This window comes from Triticum aestivum, chromosome 5D, assembly GCF_018294505.1.
Source record: "Triticum aestivum cultivar Chinese Spring chromosome 5D, IWGSC CS RefSeq v2.1, whole genome shotgun sequence".
Taxonomy (NCBI): Eukaryota; Viridiplantae; Streptophyta; class Magnoliopsida; order Poales; family Poaceae; genus Triticum; species Triticum aestivum.
In genome coordinates this window covers 510,491,513-510,518,187 of record NC_057808.1, presented here as the reverse complement: position 1 = coordinate 510,518,187, position 26,675 = coordinate 510,491,513, and positions in this window count along the sequence as shown.

Sequence of the window (26,675 nt, the reverse complement as noted above, 5' to 3'; positions counted from 1 at the left end):
AGCTGTCATCATCCTCTTCTTCTTCATTGTATTCCATCATAACTCCTCTTTCTCCGTGCTTGGTCCAAACATTATAGTGGGGCATGAAACCGGACTCAAACAGGTGGATGTGAATGGTTCTTGACTTAGAGTAATTGTTACCATTCTTACAGCCAGCACATGGACAAGGCATAAAACCATCCGCCCGCTTGTTTGCCTTAGCCGCAAGCAGAAAAGTATGCACGCCCTCAACAAATTGGGGAGAGCATCGGTCATCGTACATCCATTGCCGGCTCATCTGCATTACACAGCACCGAATAGACCAAATTAATACAAGTTCATACATAAAGTTCATACAACACTTAAATGCAACATATATACAAATAACTCTCTAGCTAAAGCATTTAAATGCAACCACAAATGCGATCAAGATCGCAACTAAGGTAACAATTGATCCAACAGCATAATGATACCAAGCCTCACTATCAATGGCACGAACCGGTGCTAAAGGTTCGCCACGAACCGGTACTACTGAGAGCGGCCCGCCTAGCCGTTGGAACCGGCACTAATGGTCACATTAGTGCTGGCTCAAATACAAACCAGGACTAATGAGCTGAACATTGGACCCTTTTTCTACTAGTGGTCATGGCCTGGCCTCCCGTTTTGGTACGCAAATAAGGTGAGCTTTGTCGGCCAGAAGGGGTTTTGTGCGTGAGCGACTTGGGCATGTGTATGAAATTGCTGGGTGGGATTTTGTGGCAAGGGTATAGGTGGGAGTTTGTGTACGTGAGCAACTGGGCATGTGTATGAAATTGTTGTACCCTCGCATCTCTCATCATGTTGGTTTCATGGGAGATTTGAAACAAGCGAAATGCAAGAGTATTTAGGAAGGTGTCCTCCATGCCAAATGTAATCATGTATAGAATCAAGGCAAAGGTCAAACTTTGGGGGTTAGCGGGGGCCAAACGATTGAGTTCTCTTATGCCGCGAGAGTAGGCTTATCGGTTTGGGGCCGTCTACGGACGGTCGGTCATGTAATTCAAAACTCTTCTTAATTAATGGGATGAGGCAAATCTTTTGCTTCTGTTTTGAAAGAAAAAATCGTTGTACCTGCTTGCACCATTGTTGGTAGTCTAAAATGATTGATGATAACACTGAAGCTCCATACTTCCATCTATTGCGTATTTTACCATTTTTCTGTTGTTGTATAACTATCATAAGAATTGTTGGATCATTGCTCAGGTTTCGACTATAGATTGTCATACTGTAAAGTCATGTGAAACAAGAAAGAGTGGCCTTTATTTCACAGAATCGAAAACTTATTAATGAAAATTCACGCAAATATCCCACAATAAGCATTCATATTTCTCTTGTTGGTTCAACAGTCAGAGTAGCGAGTTGGACCATAACCTTATTTATGAACTGGTGGCGGAAGTTCCAGTGCATGAATTTGAAATTTCACTACAAAATATGAATAGTAGTAGGAACTCAAATGTACGTAGTATTTCCAGTTTCCAACACGTAAAAATAATCAAGGTAAATTCCCATATTAATTACGGACATTCTTGCTCTAGAAATGAAAAAGAAAGGGAGAAACTAAGCTCCATTATAATCAACTTGACGACATGAAATTTCAGCAGGACAGTTGCTAGTTGCAACATCAACTTTTTTCATAGAGCAAGTGGAACCTCATTATTTTTCTTTTGAGAATACACTCACTAGTCACTACTCACTACACACAACAATGAATCAACAAACCCTCTGTTTCACCAAACTTAAGGCCCAGGCTGGAAATTAGGCGGCCGATCCCAGCCCAATGCAATCATACATACACCTTCAAGTATCTTTTCTGGCCACCGGCAGAGGGCACGGTTTCCCTAAATGAGTCTGTTATTGGAGATATACCTCAGCTTCGGTGAGAGGAGAATGATATTCTGTCTGCACCGTTTACTAAGAAAGAGGTCCTTGAGGCAATATCACAAATGAAACCGAATAAAGCACCGGGACCAATTGGGTTCCCTACAGAATTTTATAGGAAATGTTGGCCTATTATAAAGGATGATCTCATGCCCATGTTTCAAGATTTTTTTAACGGTCACCTCGAACTCTTTCATCTTAACTTTGGTTTGATTACATTGTTGCCAAAGAAAGAAGAAGCAGTTCGGATCGAGCAGTTCAGGCCAATATGTCTTCTCAACTTGAGTTTCAAAATATTCACCAAAGTGGGAACTAATAGACTGACACGGATTGCCCATTCGGTGGTGCAACCGAGTTAGGCTGCTTTCATGCCCGGGAGGCACATCCTAGAAGGGGTCATTGTCCTTCATGAAACGCTACATGAAATTCATTCGAAGAAACTAGATGGGGTTGTCTTCAAAGTGGATTTCGAGAAGGCATATGATAAAGTTAAGTGGCCTTTCCTTCAGCAGGCAATGCGCATGAAAGGTTTTAGTGAGGCTTGGCGGAACCAAGTGGGTTCTCTAGTCCAAAAAGGGAGTGTCAGGATTAAGGTTAATGATGATATCGATCACTATTTTCAGACTCATAAAGGCTTGAGACAGGGGGATTCAAAGTCTCCCCTATTATTTAATATAGTGACGGATATGCTAACCATCCTTATCGGCAGACCAAGGAGAACGGCCAAGTTGATGGACTTGTCCCTCATCTAGTTGATGGGGGAGTTTCCATTTTACAATATGTTGATGACACTATCCTTTTCATGGAATATGACATTGCAAAAGCTCGGAATATGAAACTAATATTATGTCTCTTCGAACAATTGTCGAGGTTAAAAATCAACTTTCACAAGAGCGAATTGTTCTGCTTTGGTAGGGACAAAGAGGAGCAAGACACATATAGACAAATGTTTGGGTTGGAATTAGGTTCCTTGCCCTTCAGTTATTTTGGCATACCAATTCATCATCGCAAGCTGTCTAATAAAGAATGGAAGTGCATCGAGGATCGAATTAAAAAAAAACTTAGCTATTGGAAGGCTAAGCTAATGTCGTACGGAGGTCGGCTAGTGCTTATTAACTCAGTACTTACTAGTATGTCGATGTTCCTCCTATCTTTCTTGGGTGTGGAAGAGACTAGATTTCTTTCGATCTTGATTCTTCTGGCAATCCGAAGAGACTAAGAGAAAATATCGCCTAGCATGATGGGATATAATATGCCGACCCAAGGACCAAGGTGGTCTCGGCATTGAAAACCTGGAGATTAAGAATAAATGTCTTATGAGTAAATGGCTATATAGGTTATCAGTTGAGACTGATGGTATGTGGGCACAGATATTACGCAACAAATATCTACAATCGAAAACGCTTGCCCAAGTTACCGCGAGACAGACTGATTCGCTATTCTGGACGGGGCTTATGAGAACGAAAGATTTGTTCTTTCGTAGGGTCAAATTCTTTGTTGGCAATGGGATGACAACAAGATTTTGGGAGGATACATGGTTAGGGGAGACGCCACTAGCCATACAATACCCTACCCTCTATAACATTGTGCAACATAAGGAGGATTACGTGGGCACAGTGTTACAATCGGTTCCCTTGAATATTCAGTTTAGGCGATCGTTAGTTGGGGAGCGTTGGACTTCCTGGATGCACTTGGTACGAAGATTGATAGATGTTCAACTATCCGACCAACCTGATTTGATGCACTGGAAGTTGGTTAGAAATGGAGTGTTTACGGTAAAATCCTTTTATATGGATCTAATTAATTCTAGCCCAATCCCGAGATCGATACACATCTGGAAGTTTAAGGTTTCATTGCGCATAAAAAAAATTATGTGGTTTGTCCACAAGCAAGTGATCCTCACCAAAGATAATCTAATCAAGCGACGGTGGGTAGGCAGTACGCGATGTTGTTTTTGTGATCATGATGAAACAATACAACACCTATTCATAGATTGCCCTCTCACGAAATTACTATGCGAACGATTCATATAGCCCCATTCCTCCAGCTAGCATTGAATCGTTATTTGGGACGTGGTTAGCTGGAGTTGATCATACTACTGCGTCTCATATTCGGATTGGAATATGTGCGATGATTTGGGCTATATGGAATTGCAGGAATGACATGATTTTTAACCGACAACATTCTTGCAGGTCATTTTCAGAGCTACGGCATGGAACCGTACGTCGTCCTTACTCACTCCTACGGACTCCAGGGAGCCATTGGTTACTGGGTGCAACCAGTGGGAGATAGTAGCATGGGCTATATTCAACCGGTTTGGATGGCAGCCGCATAACAAGATACGAGTCTAGGGAGCTTGTCCTTCTTTACATACCGGTTGTGGTATTGAGTATTTTTATGTTTTCTTGCTCCGCTTGCGAGCTGTAATATTTTTATGATGTTGTGACACTTTGAGACTTTTAAATAAGATGGTTTCATGCATCGTTCAGATGTAGAGGCCGGGGGTAAGCCTCCTTTTCCAAAAAAAACCTTTGAGTATCTTGATCCCTCTTAGGGATCAGGGTAATGACAGAAAAGTTCAAGCGCACCATATCAAGAGTCTCAATATAAAATTCATGGAACATCCGCATGATCACCAGTTTAAGCTGAGGCCAGAGTTTCTGGAAAATGACCACCGGTAGGCCATCCGGGCCCAAGGTTGAGCCCACCTTCATGGTCGCAATCACGACACCCACCTCCTCTGGCAAGAATAGTACTATCAGTTCCTCGTTCTCAATGTCGGAGACCCTGGCCTCCAATGGCCAAAAGTCAACTTCCAAAGAAGCCCCTCCATGGGGTTCCATTGTGAAGAGCTCCTTACAAAAAGGAGTAGATATGGGAGCTAATCTTGGCCGGGTGCTCAAGAAGCACCCCACCATCCCATAAGCATGGGATGGAACATTTTCGCCGCTGCCCATTAGCAATGGCCTGCAGATACATTTCCGCCGCCGGCGACCTCGTTTCTTTGTGTCGTCGGGCCTTTGGACCAGTATCTATAGCGACTTGCGGCAAGGAGGGGGTGGCGGTCAGCAACTGTTGTTGTGTGGCAGCATCGTAACCTACAGCCAGTCTGGCGGTGACATTCTGGTCGCGTTCTTACTCGCTGCGACGCCGTCTGATGGTGTCGCAAGAGTTGGGCGATGGGTCGGTGTCCCGGCTTCTTCGACGCCGGCGGCCTCCATGGTCATGTGGATTACGTGGTGGTTGGGGCTCGTGGTGGTGAATGCCTCTATGAGGCTCGTGGTGGTACGGGACGCCCCCTCCACCAACAGATCAGGATCGATCTGGCTCGGCGGGTTACACATGCTTCTCTTCCAGAAGCATGATGTCATACATGTCAAAGCAGGGTGAAGTCGCCGTCAGGTGCTACACACGACGTCTCATGCGGAGACGTCAAGTCGTGCCTACTGTCGGTAGGTGCTATATGATGGCTCTGGCGGAGGTGTCTTGCTTTTCCTATTGCTACTTCATCCAAGGTGGTGTGACTGGAGGCAAGGCTGTATAGGACGTCTTTGTCTTCCGGTTTCTCCTCCTTCGGTATACGTCGCAACTGAACAAGTGTTCATGGTATATGCGACTTCAACGACGAGCATGCGCACTTCGGTGGAAGCACTAGATCTCCGATGAGGTTATGTCGACACGTGCCTGATAGTGGATCGAAGCTTGGCTATGGGGATAAAAATCCTGAGATCGACTTGGGTCAGAATCGTCATCATTGGCGCACATGCGGCGACTCCTTCTTGAAGACTTAGCCTAGGAGTTGTGTATTTTCTGTTTTGCTTTTGTATTTTATCATATGGTTAGTTGTTGTCTTGTGGAGTTACCGCCGAGAGGCATGTGGCCTTGTTTTTTTACTTTTCGGGTCGATGTTGTTCTGTTGCTGGATTTTGAATAATAAATAACTGTATAGCTGTGTGCGTCACTTGATGCAGTGGCCGGGGTTCTCCTGCTTTTCAAAGAAAAAATGACAGATTTTTTTGATGGGAACTAATTAAAAGAGCCCTTCCTAGAGGTAAAAGAGCATGTAATTAGTCTAAACATATTAGCAAATTTTTCTCAAAATGCGAGACAGAATAGGAGGACGTACTGCTACCTCTTGAGCACTGCGTTGGTTTTCCCTTGAAGAGAAAAGGGTGATGCAGCAAAGTAGTGTAAGTATTTCCCTCAGTTTTTGAGAACCAAGGTATCAATCCAGTAGGAGGCTACACGTGAGTCCCTCGTACCTACACAAAACAAATAAATCCTCGCAACCAACGCGATAAGGGGTTGTCAATCCCTTCACGGTCACTTAGGAGAGTGAGATCTGATAGATATGATAGGATAATATTTTTGGTATTTTTATGATAAGATGCAAAGTAAAATAAAATCAAAGTAAAAAGCAAATGAAATAAATAAGTGTTGGAAGATTAATATGATGAAGTAGACCCGGGGGCCATAAGTTCACTAGTGGCTTCTCTCAAGAGCATAAGTATTTTACGGTGGGTGAACGAATTACTGTTGAGCAATTGACAAAAGTGAGCATAGTTATGAGAATATCTAGGTATGATCATGTATATAGGCATCACATCCGAGACAGGTAGACCGACTCCTGCCTGCATCTACTACTATTACTCCACTCATCGACCGCTATCCAGCATGCATCTAGAGTATTAAGTTCATGAAAACAGAGTAATGCCTTAAGCAAGATGACATGATGTAGAGGGATAAATTCATGCAATATGATAAAAAAACCATCTTGTTATCCTCGATGGCAACAATACAATACGTGCCTTGCTGCCCCTACTGTCACTGGGAAAGGACACCGCAAGATTGAACCCAAAGCTAAGCACTTCTCCCATTGCAAGAAAGATCAATCTAGTAGGCCAAACCAAACTGATAATTCGAAGAGACTTGCAATGATAACCAATCATACATAAAAGAATTCAGAGAAGATTCAAATATTGTTCATAGATAATCTTGATCATAAACCCACAATTCATCGGTCTCAACAAACGCACCGCAAAAAGAAGATTACATCGAATAGATCTCCACGAGAGAGGGGGAACATTGTATTGAGATCCAAAAAGAGAGAAGAAGCCATCTAGCTACTAACTATGGACCCGAAGGTCTGAGGTAAACTACTCACACTTCATCGGAGAGGCTATGGTGTTGATGTAGAAACCCTCTGTGATGGATGCCCCCTCCGGCGAAGCTCCGGAACAGGCCCCAAGATGGGATCTCGTGGGTACAGAAGGTTGCGGCGGTGGAATTAGGTTTTTGGCTCCTATTCTGATCGTTTGGGGGTACGTAGATATATATAGGAGGAAGGAGTACGTCGGTGGAGCAACAGGAGGCCCACGAGGGTGGAGGGCCCACCCTCGGGGGGTAGGCGCGTCCCCCTACGTCGTGGCCTCCTAGAAGCTTCTCTTACGTAGGGTCCAAGTCTCCTGGATCTTGTTCGTTCCAAAAATCACGCTCCCGAAGGTTTCATTCGTTTGGACTCCGTTTGATATTCTTTTTCTTCGAAACTCTGAAATAGGCAAAAAAACAACAATTCTGGGCTGGGCCTCTGGTTAATAGGTTAGTTCCAAAAATAATATAAAAGTGAATAATAAAGCCCAATAATGTCCAAAACAGAAGATAATATAGCATGGAGCAATCAAAAATTATAGATACGTTGGAGACGTATCACTTACATATTCTTTTCAGTTGCCCTTCTGCTAATAAAGTTTGGTTTGGAAGGCCTTCATTTATTAGAGTAGACCATCCGTTGCAGAATTGAACTTCCATCTCTACCATCATTTTAAACATTGTGAAATCCAATCATCCACATGCTACTTCAGTTAATATGTTTACTTTCATGTGGTTTCTTTGGAAATCAAAGAAATGATAGATTTTCCCTCAATGTTTTCTTTGTTGCATGTGTATAAAGCTAACATGCTTTCCCATGCTCCCAGATAAAAATTGATTCATTCAGTTTTCTCGGCTATACCTGTTTATTATATGGCTAACATCTTGTTTACCAAGTTCATAGCTAAACTTACTGCAATCATTAGGAATTTTTGGTGGACAGGTGTTCGAGAAAGTGATTCCAAAAAGAGCCTTTGCCTCCGAGCTTGGAAGGATATTTGTAACTCTAAGGAAGAGGGAGGATTAGGAATAAGGAACTTGAAGGCTATCAATGAAGGTCTCCTTCTCACCGCTGCTTGGAGATTAGCTAAGTCTCCTTCTTCTCACTTGCATCGCATTCTTAAGGCTAAATATTTCCATGATGCCTCCATATGGACAGCCTCTGCTAATTCTCCTAAGTCGGACTTTTGGGCTTCTATTCTTAAAATTCTACCGAAACTCAAAGCCCATTCTTTTAATCAATTATCTCAAGGCAATATCTCAATTTGGATCACTCCTTGGTGCTCTCTTCGGAGATCAGTTCATGATTGTCTTATTCATCAACAACATGGGTTTCAATATCCATCTTTAGTTAAAGATCTTTGGCTTCCAGACCAAAAAACTTGGAATTATGACTTGGTTTGCTCTCTTTTTCAAGAAACTTTGGCCTCTCTTATTGTGCAAACAGATATTATTGATGATGATAGTTCGGATACGCTTTGTTGGGACCTCACTCAAGATGGTATTTGTTCTTCAAAATCTGCCTATAAACTTTGTTTGCAGGAAATTCAGTCCATTCCCCGAAATGCACCTTCTGTTGTTCCTTTGGATCTCTCAAATCTTCTTAAACTCATTTGGAAACAAAAGGATATGCTGCCAAAAGTTAAAACTTTTGCGTGGAGACTGCTTAGGAGGGCTCTTCCTACGGGGTTGAGGGCTGGTAGATTTTCCATTCACATTTCAAAAAATTGTTGCCGATGTGGTCAACAAGAGGATGAGTTCCATATGTTTTTCATGTGCTCTTTTTCTCGTGCGGCTTGGTTTTCCTCTCCTTGGTTTGTTCGTTCAGATGCTTTAGTCTAGGGGCATTCCACCTTGCTTTCTGTTCTTCTTGATTTTCTTCGCATGAGGCATCCATATGGTTCTCTTTGTAACATTTTTACATTTCTTTGGTGTCTCTGGAAAGCCAGGAATGATTTTCTCTTTGATAGGGAGAAATCTCTTCCTCATCAAGTTCACATTGCTGCTCTTGCGTTAACCTCTAATGTGTATGAAAACGCCCTTCTCTTGAATCAGGCTCCAAGTCCAACTCAGTCGTCTTCTAATCAAATTCCTTCGCCTGGCAGAACCCTTAGGTCTGATTTGTTGGTTGATGGGGCTAAAATCTATTCGGGTGCAGCTCTTAGGACCAAGAAAATTCTGGGTTTGTTGCAAGGACAGGTTGGCACAGGTGTGGGGTCTTTATTTCCTTACCCTCTAATCGAGGAGAGATCAATGTGCAAGTGCAAGCTTCAGCTCCTCCAACTTCTACTCCTCTACAAGCGGAGGCTCTTGCACTAAATTTTTCTGCTTATTTTCCATCTCAACTCAACATTGCTCATCCTACTTTTCTGATGGACTGCTTGGTTTTAGTGGGGGCTGCTGCTCTAGGTAATGTCTCCACTTCTGAAACTCCATGGAGTATCAGGAAATCTTTGGCTAGTTTCGTTAAGACTACTTCTCAGCTGCAGCCAAAGGTGTTTCACATTTCTAGGGAGATCAACGGTATTGCCATAATCTTGCTCAACAAGTTTTCCGTGCTAAAGGTGACACTCGGCTCTCTTGTTTTGCAGCAAGACACACTCATGGTCTTTGCCCAATACTGCCTCTTCTTGAAAAATTTCAGATCGAGGGCTTTAGAATTCATATAGTTCACTGTTATTAATTTTCTCCCTGTATGTTTTGGTGTGGCAAGTTTTTATCTCAGTTATAGATGGAAGCCTGGGCATGTTCTTTGTTACTTCTTGAGCTCTGCCTTCTCTATGTACTATGCGTTGTGCTTGGCTTTTTATTCGTTTGCGTATCTCTGGAGTTTGATGCTATAACGCGAAGTTGGAGTACATGAGTTTATTATTTTGCAGGGTTTTCATCCTGGTTGCAGGTGTATTTGTTGTTTCTACAGGACCTTGATCTGCTTGCTTCAAGAGATGGTCGATCAGTACTGATGTAAAAGGCAACGGCAGTTCCTAGTTTCAGATTCACAGTGTTTCTCTGCTTGTTCTAACCATGTTGATCATGGTGTAGTGGTCATTTCCACTTTGCCTCATATAGGGTCTTTCTTCAGCTCTCTTTTCTAGATACTGCTACTCCTCCTCTCTATATCTTGAGCAGATCTATGTAATTCTCTTTGTACTTTCTCTATGAGCTGAATGAATTTGGCACTTCGGTGCCTGTGCTTGTTAAAAAAACGTTGCAATATACTCCCTCCGTTCCTAAATATTTGTCTTTTTAGAGATTTCAAATGGATTACCACATACGGATGTATATAGACATATTTTAGAGTGTAGATTCACTCATTTTGCTCCGTATGTAGTCACTTGTTGGAATCTCTATTAAGACAAATATTTAGGAACGGAGGGAGTATACTGGATCTCGGAATGACAATAACTGCATGTGCATGGCAGGAATACATGCTCATAGGAAGGAAATAATTTTATTTAGGGAAATACAATAGATGTATCCAGACTTATTACAAAGAACAAGATCATTATAGATGCAGCTTGGCAACAACAAGTTGGCAGGTGTCCGATTAACAAATCCTCCCCGACCCCGCTCCCCGACTAGGGTTCCTCCCCAGCTCCATCCCCGTCGCCGGCGGCCGCCCCAGCTAGGGTCCCGCCCGCCAGTCGCGCGCGCCAGGTCCTGCCCTCTCCCCCTCCTCGTCCTACCCGGGCGCGGCCTTCCCGGGAGGCGGCCGGGGCGGCGCGCGTCCCTTCCCTCTTGGCCTCCCTCCTCCTCCCCCCTCCCCCGCCCCCCGCCGCTGGTCTGGGTGGTGTCGGCGGCGGCGGGACCTCCTGTACCCACGCGCGCGTCTCCCCTTCCCGGGGCAATGCACGACAACGGTGATGCTTGGCTTGGCGACGGCCCGGTGACCCGGCGGCGTTGCTTCTTGGCGGCGTGGTGGCGTGGGGTGGCCGGTGGCGCACCCCCGGCCCAGATCTGGCCCCTCTGGGTGTTGGAAATATGCCCTAGAGGCAATAATAAATGGTTATTATTATATTTCTTTGTTCATGGTAATTGTCTATTGTTCATGCTATAATTGTATTGTCCGGAAATTGTAATACATGTGTGAATACATAGACCACAACGTGTCCCTAGTAAGCCTCTAGTTGACTAGCTCGTTGATCAACAGATAGTCATGGTTTCCTGACTATGGACATTGGATGTCATTGATAACGGGATCACATCATTAGGAGAATGATGTGATGGACAAGACCCAATCCTAAGCATAGCATAAAAGATCGTGTAGTTTCATTTGCTAGAGCTTTTCCAATGTCAAGTGTCTTTTCCTTAGACCATGTTCGTGCAACTCCCGGATACCGTAGGAGTGCTTTGGGTGTGCCAAACGTCACAACGTAACTGGGTGACTATAAAGGTGCACTACGGGTATCTCCGAAAGTGTCTGTTGGGTTGGCACGGATCGAGACTGGGATTTGTCACTCTGTGTGACAGAGAGGTATCTCTGGGCCCACTCGGTAATGCATCATCATAATGAGCTCAATGTGACTAAGGCGTTAGTCACGGGATCATGCATTGCGGTACGAGTAAAGAGACTTGCCGGTAACGAGATTGAACAAGGTATTGGGATACCGACGATCGAATCTCGGGCAAGTAACATACCGATTGACAAAGGGAATTGTATACGGGATTGATTGAATCCTCGACATCGTGGTTCATCCGATGAGATCATTGTGGAACATGTGGGAGCCAACATGGGTATCCAGATCCCGCTGTTGGTTATTGACCGGAGAGGCGTCTCGGTCATGTCTGCATCTCTCCCGAACCCGTAGGGTCAACACACTTAAGGTTCGGTGACGCTAGGGTTGTAGAGATATGTGTATGTGGAAACCCAAAAGTTGTTCGGAGTCCCGAATGAGATCCCGGATGTCACGAGGAGTTCCAGAATGGTCCAGAGGTGAAGAATTATATATAGGAAGTCAAGTTTCGGCCACCGGGAAAGTTTCGGGGGTTACCGGTATTGTACCGGGACCACCGGAAGGGTCCCGGGGGTCCACCGGGTGGGGCCACCTGTCCCGGAGGGCCCCGTGGGCTGAAGTGGGGAGGGAACCAGCCCTTAGTGGGCTGGGCGCCCCCCCCCCATGGGCCTCCCCCTGCGCCTAGGGTTGGAAACCCTAGGGTGGGGGGCGCCCCACTTGCCTTGGGGGGCAAGGCACCCCCCTTGGCCGCCCCCCCCCCCCTCCAGATGGGGTTTTGGCCGGAGCCCCCCCCCCCTCCCAGGGGGCCTATATAAAGGGGGGAGGGAGGGCACTAGTATCTCAGCCTTGGGCGCCTCCTTCCTCCCCTGCTACACCTCTCTCTCTCGTAGAAGCTCGGCGAAGCCCTGCCGGCATCCCGCTACATCCACCACCACGCCGTCGTGCTGCTGGATCTCCATCAACCTCTCCTTCCCCCTTGCTGGATCAAGAAGGAGGAGACGTCGCTACACCGTACGTGTGTTGAACGCGGAGGTGCCGTCCGTTCGGCACTCGGTCATCGGTGATTTGGATCACGGCGAGTACGACTCCGTCATCCACGTTCATTGGAACGCTTCCGCTCGCGATCTACAAGGGTATGTAGATGCACTCCTTTCCCCTCGTTGCTAGTATACTCCATAGATGCATCTTGGTGAGCGTAGGAAAATTTTAAAATTATGCTACGATTCCCAACAGTGGCATCATGAGCCAGGCCTATGCGTAGTTACTATGCACGAGTAGAACACAAAGAAGTTGTGGGCGTTGATGTTGCCACTTCTTCTTGCCGTTACTAGTCGTTTCTTGTTTCGGCGGCATTGTAGGATGAAGCGGCCCGGACCGACCTTACACGTACGCTTACGTGAGACAGGTTCCACCGACTGACATGCACTAGTTGGATAAGGTGGCTAGCGGGTGTCTGTCTCTCCTACTTTTGTCGGAACGGATTCGATGAAAAGGGTCCTTATGAAGGGTAAATAGAAATTGGCAAATCACGTTGTGGTCATACGTAGGTAAGAAACGTTCTTGCTACAAATCTACAAACCACGTAAAAACTTGCAACAACAATTAGAGAACGTCTAACTTGTTTTTGCAGCATGTGTTATGTGATGTGATATGGCCAGAAGATGTGATGAATGATATATGTGATGTATGAGATTGATCATATTCTTGTAATAGGAATCACGACTTGCATGTCGATGAGTACGACAACCGGCAGGAGCCATAGGAGTTGTCTTTATTATTTTGCATGACCTGCGTGTCATTGAATAACGCCATGTAAATTACTTTACTTTGTTGCTAAACGCGTTAGCCATAGAAGGAGAAGTAATCGTTGGCGTGACGACTTCATGAAGACACGATGATGGAGATCATGGTGTCATGCCGGTGACGAAGATGATCATGGTGCCCCGAAGATGGAGATCAAAGGAGCATGATGATATTGGCCATATCATGTCACTATTTGATTGCATGTGATGTTTATCATGTTTTTGCATCTTATTTGCTTAGATCGACGGTAGTAAGTAAGATGATCCCTTATGATAATTTCAAGAAAGTGTTCACCCTAACTGTGCACCGTTGCGAAGGTTCGTTGTTTCGAAGCACCACGTGATGATCGGGTGTGATAGATTCTAACGTTCGAATACAACGGGTGTTGACGAGCCTAGCATTTACAGACATGGCCTCGGAACACACGCAATACACTTAGGTTGACTTGACGAGCCTAGCATGTACAGACATGGCCTCGGAACACGGAGGACCGAAAGGTCGAGCATGAGTCGTATAGAAGATACGATCAACATGGAGATGTTCACCGATCTTGACTAGTCCGTCTCACGTGATGATCGGACACGGCCTAGTTAACTCGGATCATGTTTCACTTGGATGACTAGAGGGATGTCTATCTGAGTGGGAGTTCATTAAATAATTTGATTAGATGAACTTAATTATCATGAACTTAGTCTAAAAATCTTTACACTATGTCTTGTAGATCTAATGGCCAATGTTGTCCTCAATTTCAACGCGTTCCTAGAGAAAACCAAGCTGAAAGATGATGGCACCAACTATACGGACTGGTTCCGGAACCTGAGGATCATCCTCATAGTAGCCAAGAAAGATTATGTCTTAGAAGCACCGCTAGGTGAAGCACCAATCCCAAAGAACCAAGACGTTATGAATGCTTGGCAGCAGCGTGCTGATGATTACTCCCTCGTTCAGTGCGGCATGCTTTACAGCTTAGAACCGGGTCTCCAAAAGCGTTTTGAGAAACATGGAGCATATGAGATGTTCGAGGAGCTGAAACTGGTTTTTCAAGCTCATGCCCGGGTCGAGAGATATGAAGTCTCCGACAAGTTCTTCAGCTGTAAAATGGAGTAAAATAGTTCTGTAAGTGAGCATATACTCAGAATGTCTGGGTTGCACAACCGCTTGACTCAGCTGGGAGTTAATCTCCCGGATGACGCGGTCATTGAAAGAATCCTCCAGTCGCTTCCACCAAGCTACAAGAGCTTTGTGATGAACTTCAATATGCAGGGGATGGAAAAGACCATTCCTAAGATATATTCAGTGCTGAAATCAGCGGAGGTAGAGATCAGAAAAGAACATCAAGTGTTGATGGTGAATAAAACCACTAAGTTCAAGAAGGGCAAGGGTAAGAAGAACTTCAAGAAGGACGGCAAGGGAGTTGCCGCGCCCGGTAAGCCAGTTGCCGGGAAGAAGCCAAGGAATGGACCCAAGCCCGAGACTGAGTGCCTTTATTGCAAGGGAAGTGGTCACTGGAAGCGGAACTGCCCCAAATACTTAGCGGAAAAGAAGGCCGGCAACACCAAAGGTATATGTGATATACATGTAATTGATGTGTACCTTACCAGTACTCGTAGTAGCTCCTGGGTATTTGATACCAGTGCGGTTGCTCATATTTGTAACTCAAAACAGGAACTACGGAATAAATGGAGACTGGCGAAGGACGAGGTGACGATGCGCGTCGGGAATGGTTCCAAGGTCGATGTGATCGCCGTCGGCACGCTACCTCTGCATCTACCCACGGGATTAGTTTTAAACCTCAATAATTGTTATTTAGTGCCAGCTTTGAGCATGAACATTGTATCTGGATCTCGTTTAATTCGAGATGGCTACTCATTTAAATCCGAGAATAATGGTTATTCTATTTATTTGAGAGATATGTTTTATGGTCATGCCCCGCTGGTCAATGGTTTATTTTTGATGAATCTCGTACGTGATGTTACACATATTCATAGTGTGAATACCAAAAGATGTAAAGTTGATAACGATAGTCCCACATACTTGTGGCACTGCCGCCTTGGTCACATTGGTGTCAAGCGCATGAAGAAGCTCCATGCAGATGGACTTTTGGAGTCTCTTGATTACGAATCATTTGACACGTGCGAACCATGCCTCATGGGTAAGATGACCAAGACTCCGTTCTCCGGAACAATGGAGCGAGCAACCAACTTATTGGAAATCATACATACCGATGTGTGCGGTCCAATGAGTGTTGAGGCTCGCGGAGGATATCGTTATGTTCTCACTCTCACTGATGACTTAAGTAGATATGGGTATGTCTACCTAATGAAACACAAGTCTGAAACCTTTGAAAAGTTCAAGGAATTTCAGAGTGAGGTTGAGAATCAACGTGACAGGAAAATAAAATTCTTACGATCAGATCGTGGTGGAGAATATTTAAGTCACGAGTTTGGTACACACTTAAGGAAATGTGGAATAGTTTCACAACTCACGCCGCCTGGAACACCTCAGAGAAATGGTGTGTCCGAACGTCGTAATCGCACTCTATTGGATATGGTGCGATCTATGATGTCTCTTACCGATTTACCGCTCTCATTTTGGGGCTCTGCTTTAGAGACTGCCGCATTCACTTTAAATAGGGCTCCGTTGAAATCCATTGAGACGACACTGTATGAATTATGGTTTGGGAAGAAACCTAAGCTGTCGTTTCTAAAAGTTTGGGGATGCGATGCTTATGTCAAGAAACTTCAACCTGAAAAGCTCGAACCCAAGTCGGAAAAATGCGTCTTCATAGGATACCCTAAGGAAACTATTGGGTATACCTTCTACCTCAGATCCGAAGGCAAGATCTTCGTTGCCAAGAACGGGTCCTTTCTAGAGAAGGAGTTTCTCTCGAAAGAATTGAGTGGGAGGAAAGTGGAACTTGATGAGGTGATAGTCACCCCTTCCGAACCGAAAAGTAGCGCAGCGCGGGAAGAGTTCCTGTGGTGCCTACACCGACTGGGGAGGAAGTTAATGATGATGATCATGAAGCTTCGGATCAAGTTACTACTGAACTTCGTAGGTCCACAAGGACACGTTCCGCACCAGAGTGGTACGGCAACCCTGTCCTGGAAATCATGTTGTTAGACAGCGGTGAACCTTCGAACTATGAAGAAGCGATGGCGGGCCCGGATTCCGACAAATGGCTAGAAGCCATGAAATCCGAGATAGGATCCATGTATGAAAACGAAATATGGACTTTGACTGACTTGCCCGATGATCGGCGAGCCATAGAAAACAAATGGATCTTTAAGAAGAAGACGGACGCGGATGGTAATGTGACCATCTATAAGGCTCGACTTGTCGCTAAGGGTTATCGACAAGTTCAAGGGGTTGACTACGATGAGACTTTCTCACCCGTAGCGAAGCTGAAGTCCGTCCGAATCATGTTAGCAATTGCCGCATACTATGATTATGAGATATGGCAGATGGACGTCAAAACGGCATTCCTTAACGGCTTCCTTAAGGAAGAGTTGTATATGATGCAGCCGGAAGGTTTTGTCGATCCTAAGAATGCTAACAAAGTATGCAAGCTCCAGCGCTCAATCTATGGGCTGGTGCAAGCATCTCGGAGTTGGAACATTCGCTTTGATGAGATGATCAAAGCGTTTGGGTTTACACAGACTTATGGAGAAGCCTGTGTTTACAAGAAAGTGAGTGGGAGCTCTGTAGCATTTCTCATATTATATGTGGATGACATACTATTGATGGGAAATGATATAGAATTCTTGGAAAGTATAAAGGCCTATTTGAATAAGTGTTTTTCAATGAAGGACCTTGGAGAAGCTGCTTATATATTAGGCATCAAGATCTATAGAGATAGATCAAGACGCCTCATTGGTCTTTCACAGAGTACATACTTTGACAAGATATTGATGAAGTTCAATATGGATAAGTCCAAGAAGGGGTTCTTGCCTGTATTGCAAGGTGTGCAATTGAGCATGGCTCAATGCCCGACCACGGCAGAAGATAGAGAAAAGATGAGTGTCATCCCCTATGCCTCGGCCATAGGGTCTATTATGTATGCCATGCTGTGTACCAGACCTGATGTAAACCTTGCCGTAAGTTTGGTAGGAAGGTACCAAAGTAATCCCGGCATGGAACACTGGACAGCGGTCAAGAATATCCTGAAGTACCTGAAGAGGACTAAGGATATGTTTCTCGTTTATGGAGGTGACGAAGAGCTCGTCGTAAAGGGTTACGTCGACGCTAGCTTCGACACAGATCTGGATGACTCGAAGTCACAAACCGGATACGTGTATATTTTGAATGGAGGAGCAGTAAGCTGGTGCAGTTGCAAGCAAAGCGTCGTGGCGGGATCTACATGTGAAGCGGAGTACATGGCGGCCTCGGAGGCAGCACAGGAAGCAGTCTGGATGAAGGAGTTCATTACCGACCTAGGGTGATTCCCAATGCGTCGGGCCCGATGACTCTCTTCTGTGACAACACTGGAGCTATTGCCCTTGCGAAGGAGCCCAGGTTTCACAGGAAGACCAGGCATATCAAGCGTCGCTTTAACTCCATTCGTGAAAGTGTTCAAAATGGAGACATAGATATTTGTAAAGTACATACGGACCTGAATGTAGCAGATCCGTTGACTAAACCTCTCCCTAGAGAAAAACATGATCAACACCAGGACGCAATGGGTGTTCGATTCATCACAATGTAACTAGATTATTGACTCTAGTGCAAGTGGGAGACTGTTGGAAATATGCCCTAGAGGCAATAATAAATGGTTATTATTATATTTCTTTGTTCATGGTAATTCTCTATTTTTCATGCTATAATTGTATTGTCCGGAAATCGTAATACATGTGTGAATACATAGACCACAACGTGTCCCTAGTAAGCCTCTAGTTGACTAGCTCGTTGATCAACAGATAGTCATGGTTTCCTGACTATGGACATTGGATGTCATTGATAACGGGATCACATCATTAGGAGAATGATGTGATGGACAAGACCCAATCCTAAGCATAGCATAAAAGATCGTGTAGTTTCCTTTGCTAGAGCTTTTCCAATGTCAAGTGTGTTTTCCTTAGACCACGAGATCGTGCAACTCCCGGATACCGTAGGAGTGCTTTGGGTGTGCCAAACGTCACAACGTAACTGGGTGACTATAAAGGTGCACTACGGGTATCTCCGAAAGTGTCTGTTGGGTTGGCACGGATCGAGACTGGGATTTGTCACTCCGTGTGACGGAGAGGTATCTCTGGGCCCACTCGGTAATGCATCATCATAATGCGCCCAATGTGACTAAGGCGTTAGTCACGGGATCAAGCATTGCGGTACGAGTAAAGAGACTTGCCGGTAACGAGATTGAACAAGGTATTGGGATACCGACGATCGAATCTCGGGCAAGTAACATACCGATTGTCAAAGGGAATTGTATACGGGATTGATTGAATCCTCGACATCGTGGTTCATCCGATGAGATCATCGTGGAACATGTGGGAGCCAACATGGGTATCCAGATCCCGCTGTTGGTTATTGACCGGAGAGGCGTCTCGGTCATGTCTGCATGTCTCCCGAACCCGTAGGGTCTACACACTTAAGGTTCGGTGACGCTAGGGTTGTAGAGATATGTGTATGCGGAAACCCGAAAGTTGTTCGGAGTCCCGGATGAGATCCCGGACGTCACGAGGAGTTCCGGAATGGTCCAGAGGTGAAGAATTATATATACGAAGTCAAGTTTCGGCCACCGGGAAAGTTTCGGGGGTTACCGGTATTGTACCGGGACCACCGGAAGGGTCCCGGGGGTCCACCGGGTGGGGCCACCTGTCCCGGAGGGCCCCGTGGGCTGAAGTGGGGAGGGAACCAGCCCTTAGTGGGCTGGGCGCCCCCCCATGGGCCTCCCCCCTGCGCCTAGGGTTGGAAACCCTAGGGTGGGGGGGCGCCCCACTTGCCTTGGGGGGCAAGGCACCCCCCTTGGCCGCCGCCCCCCCCCCCCCCCCAGATGGGGTTTTGGCCGGCGCCCCCCCCCCCGCCCAGGGGGCCTATATAAAGTGGGGGGAGGGAGGGCAGCAACATTACAGCCTTGGGCGCCTCCCTCCTCCCCTGTTACACCTCTCTCTCTCATAGAAGCTCGGCGAAGCCCTGCCGGCATCCCGCTACATCCACCACCACGCCGTCGTGCTGCTGGATCTCCATCAACCTTTCCTTTCCCCTTGCTGGATCAAGAAGGAGGAGACGTCGCTGCACCGTACGTGTGTTGAACGCGGAGGTGCCGTCCGTTCGGCACTTGGTCATCGAGGATTTGGATCACGGCGAGTACGACTCCGTCATCCACGTTCATTGGAACGCTTCCGCTCGTGATCTACAAGGGTATGTAGATGCACTCCTTTCCCCTCGTTGCTAGTATACTCCATAGATGCATCTTGGTGAGCGTAGGAAAATTTTAAAATTATGCTACGATTCCCAACAATGGGCTCATCTGGGTCCTAGCGGGCCGGCTCCCGACGCGGCTTCGACGTCTTTTGCGTGGCGAGGAGGAGGAGCAGCTCGGACAGGGGGTGGCGACGCCGATGGCGTGCCTTCTACAGCGCGACAGCAGGAGCTTTATGGGCATCTCAGGGCCCGGCCAGGTTTGTGGCCACACGGGCCTAGTATGCTCCTGTTGTCACGTCCGATCGGTTACCGTCGTGGACTATGGAGGTTAGTGTAGGGGATCGTAGCAGAAATTTAAAATTTTCTACACATCACCAAGATCAATCTATGGAGTCATCTAGCAACGAGAGAGAGGAGTGCATCTACATACCCTTGTAGATCGCGAGCGGAAGCGTTCAAGTGAACGGGGTTGATGGAGTCGTACTCGTCGTGATCCAAATCACCGATGACCGAGCGCCGAACGGACGGCACCTCCGCGTTCAACACACGTACGGTTGGGGAAGACGTCTCCTCCTTCTTGATCCAGCAAGGGGGAAGGAGAGGCTGATGGAGATCCAGCAGCACGACGGCGTGGTGGTCGAAGTAGCGGGGATCTCGGCAGGGCTTCGCCAAGCTCAGCGAGAGGGAGAGGTGTCACGGGAGGGAGAGGGAGGCGCCAGGGGCTGTGGTGCGGCTTCCCACCCTCCCCCCTTTATATAGGGTCCCTGGGGGGCGGCGGCCCTGGGAGATCCCATCTCCTGGGGGGCGGCGGCCAAGGGGGTGGCTTGCCCCCCAAGCCAAGTGGGGCACCCCCCCACCCCCAGGGTTTCCAACCCTAGGCGCAGGGGAGGCCCAAGGGGGGCGCACCAGCCCACCAGTGGCTGGTTCCAGTCCCCACTTCAGCCCATGGGGCCCTCCGGGGTAGGTGGCCCCACCCGGTGGACCCCCGGGACCCTTCCGGTGGTCCCGGTACAATACCGATAACCCCCGAAACTTTCCCGGTGGCCGAAACTGGACTTCCTATATATAATTCTTCGCCTCCGGACCATTCCGGAACTCCTCGTGACGTCCGGGATCTCATCCGGGACTCCGAACAACTTTCGGGTTACCGCATACTAATATCTCTACAACCCTAGCGTCACCCAACCTTAAGTGTGTAGACCCTACGGGTTCGGGAGACATGCAGACATGACCGAGACGACTCTCCGGTCAATAACCAACAGCGGGATCTGGATACCCATGTTGGCTCCCACATGTTCCACGATGATCTCATCGGATGAACCACGATGTCGAGGATTCAATCAATCCCGTATACAATTCCCTTTGTCAATCGGTACGTTACTTGCCCGAGATTTGATCGTCGGTATCCCAATACCTTGTTCAATCTCGTTACCGGCAAGTCACTTTACTCGTACCGTAATGCATGATCCCGTGACCAACCACTTGGTCACTTTGAGCTCATTATGATGATGCATTACCGAGTGGGCCCAGAGATACCTCTCCGTCATACAGAGTGACAAATCCCAGTCTCGATCCGTGTCAGCCCAACAGACACTTTCAGAGATACCTGTAGTGTACCTTTATTGTCACCCAGTTACGTTGTGATGTTTGGTACACCCAAAGCACTCCTACGGCATCCGGGAGTTACACGATCTCATGGTCTAAGGAAAAGATACTTGACACTGGAAAAGCTCTAGCAAACGAACTACACGATCTTTGCGCTATGCTCAGGATTGGGTCTTGTCCATCACATCATTCTCCTAATGATGTGATCCCGTTATCAATGACATCCAATGTCCATAGTCAGGAAATCATGACTATCCGTTGATCAACGAGCTAGTCAACTAGACGCTTACTAGGGACACGTTGTGGTCTATGTATTCACACATGTATTACGATTTCCGGATAACACAATTATAGCATGAACAATAGACAATTATCATGAACAAGGAAATATAATAATAACCATTTTATTATTGCCTCTGGGGCATATTTCCAACAGTCTCCCACTTGCACTAGAGTCAATAATCTAGTTACATTGTGATGAATCGAACACCCATAGAGTTCTGGTGTTGATCATGTTTTGCTCTAGGGAGAGGTTTAGTCAACGGATCTGCTACATTCAGGTCCGTATGTACTTTACAAATATCTATGTCTCCATTTTGAACATTTTCACGAATGGAGTTGAAGCGACGCTTGATATGCCTGGTCTTCCTGTGAAACCTGGGCTCCTTGAAGGGCAATAGCTCCAGTGTTGTCACAGAAGAGAGTCATCGGGCCTCACGCATTGGGAATCACCCCTAGGTCGGTAATGAACTCCTTTATCCAGATTGCTTCTTGTGCTGCCTCTGAGGCCGCCATGTACTCCGATTCACATGTAGATCCCGCCACGACGCTTTGCTTGCAACTGCACCAGCTTACTGCCCCACCATTCAAAATATACACGTATCCGGTTTGTGACATCGAGTCATCCAGATCTGTGTCGAAGCTAGCATCGACGTAACCCTTTACGACGAGCTCTTCGTCACCTCCATAAACGAGAAACATATCCTTAGTCCTTTTCAGGTACTTCAGGATATTCCTGATCGTTGTCCAGTGTTCCATGCCGGGATTACTTTGGTACCTTCCTACCAAACTTACGGCAAGGTTTACATCAGGTCTGGTACACAGCATGGCATACATAATAGACCCTATGGCCGAGGCATAGGGGACGGCACTCATCTTTTCTCTATCTTCTGCCGTGGTCGGGCATTGAGCCGTGCTCAATTGCACACCTTGCAATACAGGCAAGAACCCCTTCTTGGACTGATCCATATTGAACTTCTTCAATATCTTGTCAAGGTACGTACTCTGTGAAAGACCAATGAGGCGTCTTGATCTATCTCTATAGATCTTGATGCCTAATATATAAGCAGCTTCTCCAAGGTCCTTCATTGAAAAACACTTATTCAAATAGGCCTTAATACTTTCCAAGAATTCTATATCATTTCCCATCAATAGTATGTCATCCACATATAATATGAGAAATGCTACAGAGCTCCCACTCACTTTCTTGTAAACACAGGCTTCTCCATAAGTCTGTGTAAACCCAAACGCTTTGATCATCTCATCAAAGTGAATGTTCCAACTCCGAGATGCTTGCACCAGCCCATAGATTGAGCGCTGGAGCTTGCATACTTTGTCAGCATTCTTAGGATCGACAAAACCTTCCGGCTGCATCATATACAATTCTTCCTTAAGGAAGCCATTAAGGAATGCCGTTTTGACGTCCATCTGCCATATCTCATAATCATAGTATGCGGCAATTGCTAACATGATTCGGACGGACTTCAGCTTCGCTACGGGTGAGAAAGTCTCATCGTAGTCAACCCCTTGAACTTGTCGATAACCCTTAGCGACAAGTCGAGCTTTGTAGATGGTCACATTACCATCCGCGTCTGTCTTCTTCTTAAAGATCCATTTATTTTCTATGGCTCGCCGATCATCGGGCAAGTCAGTCAAAGTCCATACTTCGTTTTCATACATGGATCCTATCTCGGATTTCATGGCTTCTAGCCATTTGTCGGAATCGGGCCCGCCATCGCTTCTTCATAGTTCGAAGGTTCACCGTTGTCTAACAACATGATTTCCAGGACAGGGTTGCCGTACCACTCTGGTGCGGAACGTGTCCTTGTGGACCTACGAAGTTCAGTAGTAACTTGATCCGAAGCTTCATGATCATCATCATTAACTTCCTCCCCAGTCGGTGTAGGCACCACAGGAACATCTTCCCGCGCTGCGCTACTTTCCGGTTCGGAAGGGGTGACTATCACCTCATCAAGTTCCACTTTCCTCCCACTCAATTCTTTCGAGAGAAACTCTTTCTCCAGAAAGGACCCGTTCTTGGCAACAAAGATCTTGCCTTCGGATCTGAGGTAGAAGGTATACCCAATGGTTTCCTTAGGGTATCCTATGAAGACGCATTTCTCCGACTTGGGTTCGAGCTTTTCAGGTTGAAGTTTCTTGACATAAGCATTGCATCCCCAAACTTTTAGAAACGACAGCTTAGGTTTCTTCCCAAACCATAATTCATACGGTGTCGTCTCAACGGATTTCGACGGAGCCCTATTTAAAGTGAATGCGGCAGTCTCTAAAGCATAGCCCCAAAATGAGAGCGGTAGATCGGTAAGAGACATCATAGATCGCACCATATCCAATAGAGTGCGATTACGACGTTCGGACACACCGTTTCGCTGAGGTGTTCCAGGCGGCGTGAGTTGTGAAACGATTCCACATTTCCTTAAGTGCGCACCAAATTCGTGACTTAAATATTCTCCACCACGATCTGATCGTAAGAATTTATTTTCCTGTCACGTTGATTCTCAACCTCACTCTGAAATTCCTTGAACTTTTCAAAGGTTTCAGACTTGTGTTTCATTAGGTAGACATACCCATATCTACTTAAGTCATCAGTGAGAGTGAGAACATAACGATATCCTCCGCGAGCCTCAACACTCATTGGACCGCACACATCGGTATGTATGATTTCTAATAAGTTGGTTGCTCGCTCCATTGTTCCGGAGAACGGAGTCTTGGTCATCTTACCCATGAGGCATGGTTCGCATGTGTCAAATGATTCATAATCGAGAGACTCTAAAAGTCCATCAGCATGGAGCTTCTTCATGCGCTTGACACCAATGTGACCAAGGCGGCAGTGCCACAAGTATGTGGGACTATCGTTATCAACTTTACATCTTTTGGTATTCACACTATGAATATGTGTAACATCACGTTCGAGATTCATTAGGAATAAACCATTGACCAGCGGGGCATGACCATAAAACATATCTCTCATATAAATAGAACAACCATTATTCTCGGATTTAAATGAGTAGCCATCTCGAATTAAACGAGATCCTGATACAATGTTCATGCTCAAAGCTGGCACTAAATAACAATTATTGAGGTTTAAAACTAATCCCGTAGGTAAATGTAGAGGTAGCGTGCCGACGGCGATCACATCGACCTTGGAACCATTCCCGACGCGCATCGTCACCTCGTCCTTTGCCAGTCTCCGCTTATTCCGCAGCTCCTGTTTTGAGTTACAAATATGAGCAACCGCACCGGTATCAAATACCCAGGAGCTACTACGAGTACTGGTAAGGTACACATCAATTACATGTATATCACATATACCTTTGGTGTTGCCGGCCTTCTTGTCCGCTAAGTATTTGGGGCAGTTCCGCTTCCAGTGACCACTTCCCTTGCAATAAAAGCACTCAGTCTCAGGCTTGGGTCCATTCTTTGGCTTCTTCCCGGCAACTGGCTTACCGGGCGCGGCAACTCCCTTGCCGTCCTTCTTGAAGTTCTTCTTACCCTTGCCTTTCTTGAACTTAGTGGTTTTATTCACCATCAACACTTGATGTTCCTTTCTGATCTCCACCTCCGCTGATTTCAGCATTGAATATACCTCAGGAATGGTCTTTTCCATCCTCTGCATATTGAAGTTCATCACAAAGCTCTTGTAGCTTGGTGGAAGCAACTGGAGGATTCTGTCAATGACCGCGTCATCCGGGAGATTAACTCCCAGCTGAGTCAAGCGGTTGTGTAACCCAGACATTTTGAGTATGTGCTCACTGACAGAACTGTTTTCCTCCATCTTACAACTGAAGAACTTGTCGGAGACTTCATATCTCTCGACCCGGGCATGAGCTTGGAAAACCATTTTCAGCTCTTCGAACATCTCATATGCTCCGTTTCTCAAAACGCTTTTGGAGCCCCGGTTCTAAGCTGTAAAGCATGCCGCACTGAACGAGGGAGTAATCATCAGCACGTGACTGCCAAGCGTTCATAACGTCTTGGTTCTCTGGGATGGGTGCATCACCTAGCGGTGCTTCTAGGACATAATCTTTCTTGGCAGCTATGAGGATGATCCTCAGGTTCCGACCCAGTCCGTATAGTTGCTGCCATCATCTTTCAGCTTGGTTTTCTCTAGGAACGCGTTGAAGTTGAGGGCAACGTGGGCCATTTGATCTACAAGACATATTGTAAAGATTTTAGACTAAGTTCATGATAATTAAGTTCATCTAATCAAATTATTCAATGAACTCCCACTCAGATAGACATCCCTCCAGTCATCTAAGTGAAACATGATCCGAGTCAACTAGGCCGTGTCCGATCATCACGTGAGACGGACTAGTCAACATCGGTGAACATCTTCATGTTGATCGTATCTTCTATACGACTCATGCTCGACCTTTCGGTCTTCCGTGTTCCGAGGCCATGTCTGTACATGCTAGGCTCGTCAAGTCAACCTAAGTGTATTGCGTGTGTAAATCTGGCTTACACCCGTTGTATTCGAACGTTAGAATCTATCACACCCGATCATCACGTGGTGCTTCGAAACAACGAACCTTCGCAACGGTGCACAGTTAGGGGGAACACTTTCTTGAAATTATTGCGAGGGATCATCTTATTTAAGCTACCGTCGTTCTAAGCAAATAAGATGTAAAACATGATAAACATCACATGCAATCAAATAGTGACATGATATGGCCAATATCATTTTGCTCCTTTGATCTCCATCTTCGGGGCGCCATGATCATCTTCGTCACCGGCATGACACCATGATCTCCATCATCATGATCTCCATCATCGTGTCTTCATGAAGTTGTCACGCCAACGATTACTTCTACTTCTATGGCTAACGTGTTTAGCAATAAAGTAAAGTAATTTACATGGCGTTATTCAATGACACGCAGGTCATACAAAAAATAAAGACAACTCCTATGGCTCCTGCCGGTTGTCATACTCATCGACATGCAAGTCGTGATTCCTATTACAAGAACATGATCAATCTCATACATCACATATATTTCATTCATCACATCCTTTTGGCCATATCACATCACAAGGCATATGCTGCAAAAACAAGTTAGACGTCCTCTAATTGTTGTTGCATGTTTTTACGTGGCTTCTATAGGTTTCTATTAA